Source organism: Hibiscus syriacus, unplaced genomic scaffold (genome assembly GCF_006381635.1).
Source record: "Hibiscus syriacus cultivar Baekdansim isolate YM2019G1 unplaced genomic scaffold, ASM638163v2 tig00112928_pilon, whole genome shotgun sequence".
In the NCBI taxonomy this organism is placed as follows: Eukaryota; Viridiplantae; Streptophyta; class Magnoliopsida; order Malvales; family Malvaceae; genus Hibiscus; species Hibiscus syriacus.
In genome coordinates this window covers 9,012-25,078 of record NW_024063422.1, presented here as the reverse complement: position 1 = coordinate 25,078, position 16,067 = coordinate 9,012, and the positions used below count along the sequence as shown (strand labels likewise).

General features: G+C 34.8%; 1 pseudogene; it reads right to left on the bottom strand.

The window, feature by feature from the left end:
- Positions 1 to 9,005: 9,005 nt before the first annotated feature.
- Positions 9,006 to 9,859, bottom strand: LOC120184720 (annotated as a pseudogene).
- Between the last annotated feature and the right edge of the window lie 6,208 nt (positions 9,860 to 16,067).

The window sequence follows — 16,067 nt, the reverse complement described above, 5'->3', positions numbered from 1 at the left end:
TTACTTTCAAAGGTCAATGATGATCATTAAAAGAAAATTGATGATCTTAAAACTTCTTTTGATAGAGTTGGTACAAAACGTTTTGAAAAAGGAGAAAATTCAAAAACCAACTTTGTTAGAAAAAGTTTTAAAAACTACAATCATAGAGGTTTCCGAAGAACCTCTAATGGAAAAATCGTTAGAAGTATATGGGTTCCAAAAGAACTCATTACTACTAAAGATAAGGATATCCTACACAAATGGATACATAAGGGGACTAGGATTTTGGAAACTAATGAATATGGACCCAAAAGAATTTGGGTACCAAAAATCAAAAATTAATCTATGCTTGTAGGAAAAGGAGCATTGCTACAAGGCACGAGAAACAAATTCAAACTCATGGTACCTTGATAGTGGATGCTGAAGACACATGACCGGAGACAAAAGCCGATTCACAGAGCTTAACGCCAAAAATGGAGGAGAAGTGACTTTTTGTGATAATTCAAAAGGTCACATTGAAGGTATAGGTACAATAGGTAATACCTCTTCCATACAAATTAAAAATGTTTTATATGTGAATGGGTTAAAGCATAATCTTTTGAGTATTAGTCAATTATGTGATAAGGGATTCAATGTCATGTTTGAAACTAATGGTTGTAAAGTCATTGACACTGCATCTAATCGGATTATGCTTGTTGGTCATAGAATAAGAAACATTTACATGGTGCATTTAGATTCTATTGATATGACTAATTTATGCCTAGTTGCTAAGGATGAGCATGATAGATGGTTATGGCATAGGAGACTAGGACATGCTAGTATGAGTGTTTTACAATGGCTAATTCAAGGCGATTTAGTTCGAGGGTTGCCTAAACTAAAATTTGATAATGATAAAATCTGTGATGCTTGTGCTAAAGGAAAACAGAAACGGGTTTCTTTTAAATCCATTAACGATGTATCAACTAGTAGAGTATTACAATTGATCCACTTAGATCTTTTTGGGCCATCTAGAACTACTAGCTTGGGTGGAAAACAATATGCATTTGTCTTGGTAGATGACTATTCTAGATATACTTGGGTTCTATTCTTTAGTACTAAAGATGAAGCATTAGAAAAATTCATCACGTTTTCAAAAGTAATCCAAAATGAAAAAGGTTACTCTATAACTAGTGTTAGGAGTGATCATGGAACTGAATTTGAAAATCCTGGATTTACTGAGTTTTATAATTCTAATGGTATTAGCCATAATTTTTCAACACCTAGAACCCCTCAACAAAATGGAGTTGTTGAGAGGAAAATCGAACTTTAGAAGAAATGGCTAGAACCATGCTTTGTGAAAATAATTTGCCAAAATATTTTTGGGCGGAAACCACAAATACCGCTTGTTATGTTGTAAATCGAGTAATGATTAGGCCGATTTTAAAGAAAACTCCATATGAAATTTTCAAAAATAAAAAGCCTAACATTAGCTATTTTCATTCTTTTAGATGTAAATGTTTTATTTTAAACAACGGTAAAGAAAACATTGGCAAATTTGATGTTAAAAGTGATGAAGGAATTTTTATGGGTTATTCCTTAAATTTTAAAGCTTATCGAGTATTTAATAAAAGAACTTTAGTTTTAGAAGAGTCTATACATGTTGTTTTCGATGATAATCCCCTTCCGATGAAGGATTCTTGTGTGAATGATGATGTAGGCATTATAAATATAAATGACGTTGGACATGACGTTGGAGAACTATCATCAAAGGAAGAAACAAAAGATGAGGAAACTCAAGATCCTCTCGAGAATCCAACCATTAAAGAAATGAAAGTATCTTTCCCAAGGGAATACAACTATGTCAAGGATGGTGAGATTATAGGTGATCCATCCAAAGGGGTAACAACTCGATCTTCTCTTTGAAATATTTGTAATTATGTTGCATTTATATCATGCATAGAGCCTAAGAATATTAAAGAAGCATTAAATGATGAACATTGGATTATGGCTATACAAGAAGAGTTAAATCAATTTGAGAGAAGTAAAGTATGGACATTAGTTGAAAGACCTAGTAATAAATCTACTATAGGTACTAGATGGGTATTTAGGAATAAGCTTGATGAAAGTGGTAATATAGTGAGAAACAAGGCTAGACTTGTTGCTCAAGGGTATAATCAAGAAGAGGGTATAGACTATGATGAAACATACGCTCCCGTTGCTAGGATGGAAGCAATTAGAATGTTATTAGCATTTACATGTTTTCATGAATTTAAATTATGTCAAATGGATATTAAAAGTGCATTTTTAAATGGTTTTATAAAAGAGAAAGTGTATGTGGAACAACCTCCTGGTTTTGAAGATTTAAAATTTCCAAATCATGTTCTTAAATTGACAAAAGCACTTTATGGTTTAAAACAAGCCCCTAAAGCTTGGTATGAAAGATTGTCAAATTTTTTAATTGAAAAAGGTTTTTCCAAAGGGAAGGTTGACACTACATTGTTTTTAAAGTATAAAGGTAAAGATTTATTAGTAGTTCAAATTTATGTTGATGATATAATATTTAGTTCTACTAATGATGTTCTTTGCCAAGAATTTTCTAAGCCAATACAAAGTGAATTCGAGATGAGCATGATGGGGGAGCTCTCATTTTTCTTGTGACTCCAAATCAAGCAAAAAAAAGATGACATCTTCATCAATCAAGCTAAGTACATCAAAGACATGCTCAAGAAGTTTGGACTAGAAAATGGGAAACTGCATGACACTCCAATTAGCTCATCAACAAAGCTAGACATAGATGAATGAGGCAAATGTGTGGATGTTAAATTATATAGGTCAATGATTAGTTCTTTGCTTTATCTAACTGCAAGTAGACCGAACATTATGTTTAGTGTTTGCTGATGTGCTAGATTTCAATCATGCCCTAAGGAATCACATTTACTAGCTGTTAAGAGAATCTTTTGATACCTTAAGGACACTCCTAATTTAGGACTTTAGTATTCTAGAGACTCTAGTTTTAGCTTGCATGCATTCTCTGATGCGGATTATGGAGGATGCAAATTAGATAGGAAAAGCACCTCTGGTACTTGCTAATTCCTTGGAAATATGTTGATTTCTTTGTTTTCAAAGAAACAAAATTGTGTTACATTATCTACCACTGAAGCGGAATATATTTCAGTCACTAGTTGTTGTGCACAAGTTTTATGGATGAAACAACAACTTTTTTATTATGGAATTGAAGTAAGTACCATTCCTATCAAGTGTGACAATACTAGTATTATTTGTCTCACTAAAAATCCCATCCAACACTCTAGAACTAAGCATATTGAAATAAGACATCACTTCATTAGAGACCATGTCGCTAAGGAAGATGTAGTTCTAGAATTTGTTGATACTTTGCATCAATTAGCAGATATTCTTTCAAAACCTTTAGACAAAGAGAGATTTTGGACACTTAGGAGAGAATTAGGTTTAACTGACCTATCTTCACTTAGGGTTTAAAATAATTTTAACATTTTTAAGAATAAATGAAAAATGCTTATAATAGTAATTTTGATTGCATTCATTGCTATTAGTTAGGGGGAGTTTATGTTCTTTGGTGAAAATTAATTTTATGTTCAAATGTTGTTTAAGGATTAATTTGATTGATTAACATGATTAATTTTCAATATATTAGTTGCCAATACCACTAGAGCTAATTAATTTAGCATTTTTGAGTGTTTAAAATGGATTTTTGTCATTTTTGTGCTTCATGCATCGATGCATCAATCGGGTTTTTGGGTTTAAAAGGCTTATTTTCTTATTTGTTTCAAACCCTAAAAACTAAACCCTCTCTAGTCGTACGCCTCTCTTCCTCTCTAAATCCTCCATTTGCTCAAAATCAATGAAAATTTGTCGGAATCTTCGAGCTTTTCATCTCTATATCATGCTACTATCATTAAATCGTGCTGCACAACATCTCATTCTCTTAAATCCGAAATTTTCAAGGTATTTTTCTAAAACCTTCTAGTTTATCATATTTTGATCTTAGGACTAGTTCTAGGATGAACATTATATCGGACATTGATTGTTTGATGATTTCAAACTAGATTTTACAACCAATTTCATCAAAAACTCACAAATTTTCAAAGAATTTTTGAATTTTCGAAATAAAAAAAATTATCGAAAATCTGAATTTAATTTTTAAATATGATGTTTTTGATTTAATTATGTTGTTTTCATGAAAAACTATACATATTATAAATTTTCAAACATTGTTTTTTAAATAGTTTTTCAAAACTATGCCCATTAGGATTTGATTTAAAGAACCTTGAATTATTGAGGACTCAATTGAGTTTTGGGATTGATTAAATTGCATACATGTGTTTCAATTTGCAGGTTATATTCCTTTTTTCGATTCCTAAACCATGTCTAATCCCAAACGCCCTAGAACTTCATCGAGTCATTCTCGTTCAAACGAACCTCCTAATCCCGTTCATCCTCTACCTACATCTCTTATAGGATCCTGTTTTAATATGCCTGAACGTCGTAGAGACGACTTGTACTCTAGGTATATAAATTCTTTCCAATCTTATAGAATACGGGAAGAGCGTATTCCTTCTCTTCAAGCCATGATTGATATTGATTTCGAATACCTTCCAATTCTTAAAACTTGGAAGTTTGATAAAATGTTTCACCTCAAACCTATCGTCTATCATCAGTTAGTCTGCATTTTCTATTTAAATGCGATATGCATTCAAAACCAAATTCTTTCCAAACGCTAGTGTTAGTACTCTACGTTCTCATCATGATCGTTTTCTTCATTTTATGATCTCTTGGTGGTTTAGACCATCCGGAGGTAGATACTCCACTCTTCGTGCTAGGGATATATGGTGGATGCACTGTCTCAAGAATAAAAACAAAATAAATCTGCCCCACATTATTTTTAGTCAACTAGTGGATATCATAAACATTGTTCCTTCAAAACATGTCGAAACATTAGTTTATGTATGTCTTCTTAGTAACCTTTTATCAAACTTGGTCTAAATGCCTCTCTTGACAATCTTATTCCTCTCTAAAACCCAATCAATCTCACCTCGTTGAAGAAAGCGGATTGGAAACAAGATGAGGAAATCGGTCTTTGGGTCTTTCGACCCGGTAAGAAAACTACGGGAGCGAGTTGTTCACGAGCTGCTCCTAGCTCCCCTCGTGCTCCTCCTCCTTCTCCGGCATCGGTTGTTAACGATGATCTAGAATTTCAGAAGCTCATGCAATATATCGACGATCACGTCCCAGACGATGAGCCTGCACCGGAACAAGCTCCACAAGAGGATCAAGTGCCTCCATATTTTCGTTCGTTTTTGGAGACATTTGATCTTTGGTATGCTTCCATCAAATCCCACTTGACTACTACTCACGAAGCGGTAAATCATCGCTTAGACACTTTGGAAGCTCGACAGATGGAGTTTCAAAGGGAGATGCTTGCACATATGGATGCTCTCTCTCTTGAGATGTAAGCACGATTTCCTCCTCCTCCCGATCCTCCGATGGAGTAGATTTATCCTTGTTATGCTTTCTTGATTTTAAAACTTGGATTGATTTTGATGTTTCTGGATTTTTTATTTTGGATCCTTAAATGTTTGAATTTGTTAGAAGTTATAATTTGGATGTTTGGAAGTTTGAACTTAATATATATATATATATGGTTTGGTTGAATTTTCTTATTTTTGCATCATTAGAAATATATGACCAATTATGCCATTTCACATTTGATTATGAATATTGTTTATGAAAGCTAATGGCTAATCTCTCTTTTGATCTTCGATCTGAGAAGCTTAAGCTATATATATATATATTTAATCAATTGGCTATGTTTTTCAAAACCTTGTTTAAATCGATTTTTAAGTCTTTTTGATTTAACAAAAAGGGAGAGAAGTTTTAAGTTTTAAAATGTTTTAAAGGGGAGAATTTTAAAGGGGAGAAGTGTTAAAGTAAGGGGGAGTAATTTCAAACTTAATTTTTCAAAATTTATTTTCAAAGAAAATCTTAAAATTACACACATGCTTTGTTATATCAAAAAGGGGAGATTGTTGAAAACATTTTGATGTTTCGATATAACAAATTAAGTATAAATGAATTTCAAGATTTTAGAAATGATTTTCTAAGTATATTCGATTTAATTACTCGAATTTCAAATTATTACTCCAAGTCTTCAAGATCAATTTCAAACCTTACTAAATGTGTAAAATTGTGTTTTATACTTAATATATTTTTGAAACAATTTTCACAAAGTATTTTGAACCAAAATCAAGCCTAAAATTAATTTTTCAGAGTGATGCACTGATGCACCAATCCATGCATCGATGCACCATGGAATAAATTGAACATCGAATGCATTTCATGCACCGATGCACATACTATGCATCGATGCACTCAGAGTTTTATGAAAACATCGAATGTAATGATGCATCGATGCACCAGCCATGCATCGATGCACTCAGGCTATTTTGAAACATCGAATGCATTTTATGCATCGATGCACTTTTAGTGTACCGATGCACTAAGGGTCCAACGGTCAAAATATTTGAATTTTACACTTGATGCATCGATGCACCTTGGGTATGCATCGATGCACTGATGCTCCCAACTGATTTAATTAATTGTTTTCACACTTAAACGGCTCTATTGACTTCACTAATCATCCCCAACGTTCAGAATCATTTGAAGAAGCATTTAAACAAGCTTAGAAGCCATTGATCAATAACAAGAAACAAGAAACAAGAGAGAATCAAAGAGAAAGCATCAAACCTCAAGTTTGAGCATTTCAAGCCTATTTTTCATTCAATATTCATTTTGCTTTCAAGAACACTACTTTTACTCAATTGTATTCATTTTTTAGTGTTCTTTTCTTTGTTCTAGAATTGTGCAAACAATCTACCTTGTGAGGATTTCCTTGTAATTTTGCAAATTTGTAATCTTCTCTTTGAAAAAGAGTGTTCTCAAGAATTTGAGTATATTCTTGAGGGAGTTGTAAGGTTATCTCTTTGGCCTCAAAAGAAAGAACAAATTAGTGAATTTGTTGGAAAATTCTTAGTGTGGATAGCTAAGGTAGTGGACGTAGACTTTGGTTGAGAAAGTCGAACCACTCTAAATCGCTACGCAAATCTTTTCAATTTTCTGCAAAAGCTTCCGCCAAAATTTTTATTGCCAATTCACCCCCTCTTGGCCAATTCCATCGATCGATTAACTCAACACCTTGTCGTTCGACTAACAACAGTTCGGGTAGTCTTGGGAATGTGTGCTACACTGAACTTACATCTAGAGCAGTTAGATGTTAAAATAACGTTTTTCATAGAGATCTTGAAGAAAAGATTTACATGCTCCAGCCTAAAGGTTTTAAAGAAAAAGAAATTAAGAACTTGGTTTGCATGTTGAACAAATCTCTATACGGTCTAAAGCAAGCATCGAGGTGTTGGTATAAGAGATTTGATTCCTTCATTATGTGCCTTGGTTATAACAAACTTAATACATATCCTTATGTTTATTTCAAGAGGTTATGCGATAACGATTTCTTATATTGATGTTGCATGTGGATGACATGTTGGTTGTAGACCCTAACAAAGATCACATTGAAGATTTGAAGGCACAACTGGCTATGGAATATGAAATAAAGGACTTGGGACAAGCAAATAAGATTCTAGGGATACAAATTCACCGAGAAAGAAGTAATAGGAAGATTTACTTTCACAAAAGAATTACTTAAATAATATCTTGTCACGATTCAACATGCGAGATTGTAAGCTCTACCCCTATTCGTTTTAACTTCAAATTATCCTCTAGTATGAGTTCTAACAATAAAGAAGAGAGGATGGAGATGTCTCGAGTATCGTATGCATTAGTAGTGAAAAGTTTAATGTTCACTATGATATGCACAAGACCAGACATTGCACAAGTAGTGGGAGTGGTTAGTCGATACATGGAAAATCCAGGCAAAGAGCATTGAAATATAGTGAAGAGGATCCTGAGATACATCAAAGGGACCTCAAATGTTGCATTATGTTACGAAGGATCAAACTTTCTTATCAATGGGTATGTCGATTCTAACTATGCAGGGAATTTGGATAAAAGCAAATCTACTACGAGATATGTGTTCAAAGTTGCTGGTATAGCTGTAAGATGGGTTTCAAAACTGCAGTTTGTTGTGGTTACGTCAACAACATAGGCAAAATATGTAGCAGCTACACAAGCCAATAAAGAAACAGTTTGGTTGAAAATGTTATTGGAGGAGCTCGGGCACAACCAAGAGTATGTCCCTCTATTTTATGACAATCGGAGTGCCTTGCATCTTGCAATGAATCCAACATTTCATTCAAGGACAAAACACATATGAGTTCATTACCATTTCGTTCGTGGAAAGGTAGAAGAAGGGACGATAGATATGCAGAAAATCCATACCAAAGACAATATAGCAGATTCCATGACAAAGGCGGTCAATACTGATAAATTTACTTGGTGTCGATCATCTTATAGTCTGTTAGAGATATAAGCAACATGAATTGTACAAGGTAAAAAGAATGATTTGAAGATATGATTCAATCAAATATTCAAGTGGGAAATTGTTGAAAGTCAAAAAAAAATGAGGCAATTTTCGGTGCATTAATGCATCGAATTTTACAGTAGTGAATATAAAAAATTACTGTTGCAGTTTGTTTGAAAATTTGCAAATGGAAATTATCCAATTAGTCCCTAAACTTTAGGCTATTTACATGATTAATCCCTAAGCTTCAACTATAAATAGTCTAGCCCTTTGCCATTCATAACCATCCCAAATCACTCCAACTTTCTTCCAATACTAGAGAAATTAAAGAGTTTTCTTGAGAGTTGTTTTCTCTTTTTTATCAAGAGATAAATATCATTGTTTTCTCTTTGTTAAATCGAGAGAAATTGTAATTCATATTTTCTTATAGTGAAAATTTTCTACCTTTACATGTGGTTTTATCCTATAATATTTACGAGTTTTCCACATAAAATCTGTCTTCTTTATCTTAATTTTTGTTTTATCTAATTATCAATTACGATTTTGTTCTATCCGATAATTGTATTTTGTAACATCTCTGAACTCTCTTCCCCTTCAAGTGTTTCTAGGCAACAACATCTCCCTCCTTTACACCATCGTCTAGCTTGATCGCTTGTCTCATCAGCATCTCGATCAGCGTTGTGATTTGAACCTCCAGTACTTTGGCTCCATTGGAGACAGATTTCTCGATCGCAGAAACCTTGAGGTGTGATAAGAAGAAGCAATAAGATTTTTTCATTTTACGTGGTGATTTGATGATATTGTTATGAAAAATGAGCTGGGTTTGCTTGTTTATTTGGTCTGTCAGCTTGTCGAGTTCCATGAAAACGCAGTTGATGGCCCGTTGAGCGGTTTGGATTTTGGCGTTTCTCTTCATCTGGGTGAACCTTCGCTCTATGCTTGTCGGATCTTCCATTAATACGAGCTTCGATCGGTTTTTGACGCCGCACATGTCCAAATACTCACCATTTTGTCCGTCTTTCCCTTTGAATAACACTCTCTGTTCACTCGGTTGTAACTCGGTTTCTGCTATTAGACGCTTCTTCACCCCTCCTGCTGTTTTTACCACGCGTAAAGGAAAAACTCGGTACCAATTTTCTCACTGGCCAAACATCAAAGGGAAAGTCAAAGAAAATGAAAAACCGTTAGTAGATTTACCAAATGTGGCTTGAGAATTCACAGAGATCTCGTAACGCATAGCCCAGTAAACGACACGCAGTCCAACATCGGGGGACGAAACGCCGTCGCTCTGTTTCCTTTTCTGCACCAGCATCCCCCGGGCCTCATTTCCCAATCGACTTCTTCTTTCGCGTAAGAGAACGACGTCGTATTGCTTGAGCTTTCACCCATTTTATCATACCCTTTGGACGTTCTTCTTCATCTTTTTTTTATTGTTCATTGTGTGTATATATATATATATCTATCTTTTCGGTACATTAGTGTTTATATTTAATAATTTCGTCCTCCCTAATACAAGGAGAGTAAAAGTAAAACTCACGAAAGTCTATGTTATTGGTGCATTCTGTTAATAAATTTCAATCATTCTGTAAATTTAAGATAATATTGTTTTTTTATTTAAGTAAGATAATTACAAAGTAATATAGGTTCTAAATGCTCTAAACCATTTGACAGTGAAGACTTAAATATCCTACTACAGTTATTGGTGCTTGAACCTATGACTTTTAGGAACAATAATGATTTATCTCAACCATTGAGATAAGTTGGTTCATACAATTTAAGATGATATTGTTCTTCCTCCGTCTTTGAGTGGTAAAAGATTCTAGCATTGTAAATAGGAATTGATCAATGGGAGATCGGAAAGGGTTTCTTTTTTTTAAATAAATTATTATATATTCTAAATTTATTTTTATATTTTCTTGTTAATAATATATTTTGATCCTTAAAATTTTAGAAATCAGTACCCTAACATACAAAATTTTTAAGTTTGTCCTTAATTGGAATCTACAAATAAAAAAATATAATGGCTTAATATAAAAGTAAGTGTCTAAACTATATTGATTCTCCTAAAGTGGTGCCTAACCTATTTTTTAGTCAACTCAGGTGTTTAAGGTTACAACCGTTATCACTTTAGGTATATAAACCGTAACGATTGTTAAAAAAATCTCATTATCTTAAAATTTTAAAATTTTTATTTTAAAAAAATACATAAAATTATTATTTAAAAAAAACCCTAAAAAGTTTAAAATCTAACCACCCCAATTTCTTAAATTCTTTCATTATAATCTCCTTTTACTCCGGTGGCAGCCGACCATCTTCAATCACATATCAATCGTCGAATAACTATCCATTTTTTTTCTGGTCACCTAATAATAGATTGTCAATATTGTTATCATATCAAATCTCAAAATTCCCAAATTCCTAAACTTAAATCGCTAATCTCTAATGTCGAAAATATCCGATCCCTAAACCTTGATAATAATCGAGACTCCCTTAATCTGGAATATAAGATTATTGGCCTTAATCGTCAGTCACCTTGCTTTCATTTGCTGTTTCAGTCAATGATTGGAAATTTGTTGAAGGGGATGAAGGGTGTTGTGCGATGAATAGTGAACGGAGAATTATTTTAACAAAAATATTTTTTTTAAATCATATTTTTATTTTTTTATAAAATAAAGTTTTTAAAATCACCCAATTATATCATTTAATAGATCTTTTTAACGGTCAATATAATTGATGCACTTAAAACGATAACATTTAAAAGGTTATACATCTAGATAGACTTGGAAAAAAAATAGACACTTTTAAGAAGAAAATATAGTTTAATTATTTTTTATGTTAAAAGCATTGATAATTAGGTAATTTTCCCGGTATATCACCGGTGATTGGTATTATTATCGATCTAACACCAGTCATACTATATTTCTCGATTTAACACCCTTAGCAGGAAAGCGCGCCCCCTGCACCACGCTATATGCTGATTTGGCGCCATGTGGGTATAGCGCGCCCCCTGATCTGCGCTATACCTGGATATCCGACACGTGGGGTATAGCGCGGTGCAGGGGGCGCGCTATACCCCTAATTACCAACCCTTCACGTCCCCATCCTCCCTATAAATACCCCCATCCTCAATCACTTTTATCACACCAAATTCTCTAAATTTCTCTCAAATACTCTCTTTTTAAGGTATATTTTATAATATTTTTACTATTATGTTTTTACTTTATTTAATATTTTACTAATATAATTCTTTTGTAGATATATAATAGAAGGCAGTTTACTTCGCTCGGATGGAAATCATATATCTCTACATTTTGCTGATACGGTAACATTTTAACGTTTTAATTTAATTTAATTTAAATTATTAGTAATATTTAGTTGATTTATTTAATGCATGATTATTAGATTAAGAATTAAATATCTCGACACTTTGCTGATACGGTAACATTTTAACGTTTTAATTTAATTTAAATTATTAGTAATAATTAGTTGATTCATTTAATGCATGATTATTAGATTAATAATTAATTTTTGTAATTATTTATTTTTAGGAGAAGGACCGTGTATTAGATCCTTTTATTAGGAATCTTAAGTTAGTGATACTCAGCCGTGTCTTGACGTATTTAGTAGAGGTTGGATTTGGTTACATAGGTAGATATCAGGGTCACTGTAAGATAGAGCCAGACCTGATTTCTGCCTTAGTAGAGCGGTGGAGGCCGGAGACCCACACATTTCATCTTCCGTGCGGAGAGTGCACGATCATGCTTGAGGATGTTTCTATGCACCTGGTGCTTCCGGTGGATGGAGATGTGATATCGGGGATAACTTTCGGTTCTTGGACTACTTTGTGTCGAGATAGTCTAGGACGTGTCCCGGAAAATTTTATCGGAGATAGGATACCGTTAAATTGGTTAGATGCCAATTTTCGAGAGTTGAGCGTAGACGCCTCTGAGGATGAGTTTAAGATGTATGCACGAGCATGCATACTGCAGCTGATAGGAGGGTTGCTGATGCCGGACAAATCGCGCAACCTAGTTCACTGCATGTGGTTGCGACATCTTAGCGACTTTCGTCTCGCCGGATCATTCAGTTGGGGCTCGACAGTTTTGGCTTTACTGTACAGGGAGATGTGTGGAGCCACTGACTACAGGCGTAATACTATCGGCGGATGTCTCCTGCTGCTGCAGTCTTGGGCATGATATCGATTGCCCTTTTTATGTCCCGTTGTGAAGAACCCATTCGTATTTCCACTACTTCTGAGGTAATTATAAAACTGATTTTGTATATTAATAATTTTATACAGTGTATAACAAATTTTTTTCGTTGAATAGGTGGTCTACTGATAGGAAAAATCATCAGAAGCTACTTGATGATTTAGAAAAAATTAGGGTGCTAATCGATCAGAAGGCTGGCACACAGGAATGAATTTTAATGTTTAAAAATTGATTTTAGATTATAGTTATATAATTAGATTATTATTTTGATAAAAATTATATATTATTTGTTTTAGTTTGAATGGGTGCCATATTCTACTGATGATGTGAGGGCGGTGATCCCATCTGAGTTGAGGGGTCCATCAGATGTTTGGATGGCGATGATCCCTCTGATCTGTTATGCGACCGTCGAGTGGCACTCTACTGATCGCGTGCTTCGGCAGTTTGGTTGTTTTCAACCAATTCCGGAAGAACCTCGCAATATGGATGAGTTGCATAGCTTAGATAGACGCTGCAAGACATATACAGATTGGCTGGTGAGGCATCATGAGTGGGTCGTGTTGTGGGAGGATCGACATGGCGCCTTCCACGTAGAGAGCCCATTTTTACTGACTTCTTGATGTATGCTGAGGATTATTATGAGTGGTTCAACAGTAACGGGAAACCGTTTCTACTTCCCGAGGATGCACGAGGGCAGACCTTTCCACGACGTCGATAGAGACATTCACCGACACAACACCATCGTCCCCCGACTCGTATACGGAGAGCAGGTGTTTCCGGTTCATCCTCAGCTGCACCAGCAGGACCTTCCCAGCAGCCACCGCAACCATATATGATGCCGCAACCATATATGATGCCACCATCGCCTTTCCATTATCAGATGCCGCCGCCTTCACCTAGTTTTATGACCCCGCCACCGTCACCGTCATATATGACCCCTCCTGGAGGCTATTATGGGTCTATGTTTGCAGATCCGACTTGGGGTTCATATGCTGGATATTTGGCGGGTTCATCCTCATCACCCATGGCCGCAGCACAAACACCTCCTGTACAGTTTTCACACTCAGCGATGTCTGGGTTTTCCCAGTTTTCGCATGTTGGTGGGATAGTCAGTCATACACCTCTAGGGTCCTTATTCTATGGAGGTGATTCATCGTCATCAGCTCCTTATCAACCTGATGTACCTGCTCAGAACGACGACGACGATGACGATGGTGACGACGACGATGACAATTATGATGACAGCGAGGAGTCAGAACCAGTGATACGAAGAAATCCTCTTCGAGACCGACAACCACCACCATGCGGAACACATTCGCGACGCAGTCATCAATATATATTTTTATTATATTTGTATTTACTTTATTTTGTTTAATTGTAATTTTTTATTATTTCTCATTTAATACTTACTTTATTTTGTTAAATTTGTTGGATTTTTTTAAATATTTTAGTTAATTTTGTTTATTACCATTTAATATCAATTATTGTAATTTGGTTATCATTTACTATTTAATTCTTATTGTAAGTTTGTTGTATTTAAATATCAAATTGTTATTCGTTTGATAAAATTTAATAATTGTGTTCGTTTTTTAATCTTCATCAGCGATTATCGAATGACATTAACTTGAAGTAAATGCAAATTAAAATACAAGAATTATTATTTGATAAACAAATACATCACTTCCTCATCAATTTTACTTGATGACAACAGAAGTGGACATGTTTTTCTAGTGTGTCCTGGGTTTCTACAATGGCCACATCTTCTGTCTTGTCTAGATCTTTCTCGAATATCCATATCGCAATGAATTCGATTGGATTTTGGACGACCACGCTCCCTCAATAAACTCAAATTTGGTACAATTGGAAGCTAATCTTGAACCTCATCAGGGTCTTTATCATTACCTATAGGGGGAAACTCAAATTCGTATACCTTAAAAACTTTATATAGTAGGTATACGGGATCCACAAAATGGTTATAGTCTTGACGTGTATGCGAGCAAGCTGCTATCACATGAGAGCATTGTTCGCGTGTTGTGAGTACTATAAAATATACGCAAATAATGTGCAAGTATACACAATCGCTCAAGTAATATAATGATGAGTGAGTATCGTCTCCACATGGATTGGGTGAAATTACGAAAGTCTAACCAAAGCAACGCACTAAATTATCTAAGTATAGTTAGTCTTGATATATACAAATGTCACGGCAATGGATATGTGTATGCTGGTGGATGCGGATTGATGGTGAGATGGTGTAGCAAATAGAAATGCAGTGGCAAATTGAGTATGGTGAAATGTTGAGGCAATGAGAAATGGTAAAGATAGTAAATAATAATAAAATAAAATAAAATAAGAAGAAAATAATCCTCACGTGACAAGCTTCCAATGAAATGAATGGTAAGGATTGGTCTAAGGTTGCTAAACTTATTTCTCAAGTATATTTAAGCTATCTTGTCTTTACTTACTCGACAGGGCTTTCCTAAGGTGTTCAAAAGAACCTAACAGAATAGGATGCCAAGGCATCTAAGGGATTAAGTTATAATATTCCTAGGCCGGTTCAAAGCCCCTTGAAAATACCATAACCCATTGCTTATGAGGATCTTATCTTGTGTTTCTTCCGAATACTTACAAGTATTTTTAGTTTAGGATTCTTCTGAATACCTAACCTTCATCTAAGAGATGGACATTTCCATGCCTCTTACAAGCCTAGATGGTGAAGCATTCATAAGCAAAGCAAATAAAGAACCCAAAATAAACTTAAATATACCCTAAAAAATAAAGTTTAAAAAACCATTAAATCAACCACCACCAAATAAGTTAGTTCATGGTGGGGTTCGAAATATCCAAACACAAAGTCATGAAAATATTCGTTCCAACAACCCAAAAAATAATATAAAAATAGCAAGCAAAAAGGGAAGCGAGAAGAAGCCTTCGACGCACCACCGGAGGTCTCCTCTCGGCCACCACGAACCACCTAGCTCGCTAGCTCCTTTCGGCGCCTAGCTTGCCACTCCTTGGAGCTTTATCAATGGAGGAATATCCTAAGGAAGAAGAAAGGAAAAGAGAAAATAAAAATGTGATTTTTCTGCTCTATGCGTGTGCTCTCTGTCCGTATATCTCTCTCTCCCAAGAGGTGTCATATATAATAAAAATATCTAGGGGTAATGATGAGTTTGTTGGGTGCAAAATACCCCTCATACCCCTAGAATCACATGTTGTACATGAACCGTATCCTCCAAGTGGCAGTGGTCCATTGGCAGCTCTGGCAGGCGGTTACAGCAGTCTTCACGTGCAGAGACACTGTCCTGATGCATGAAATATCTTTTTTTGTCTTTTTCTGCGCCTGAAATGCCAAGGCATTTCAATTTGCTTTAGCAAAGTGTGAT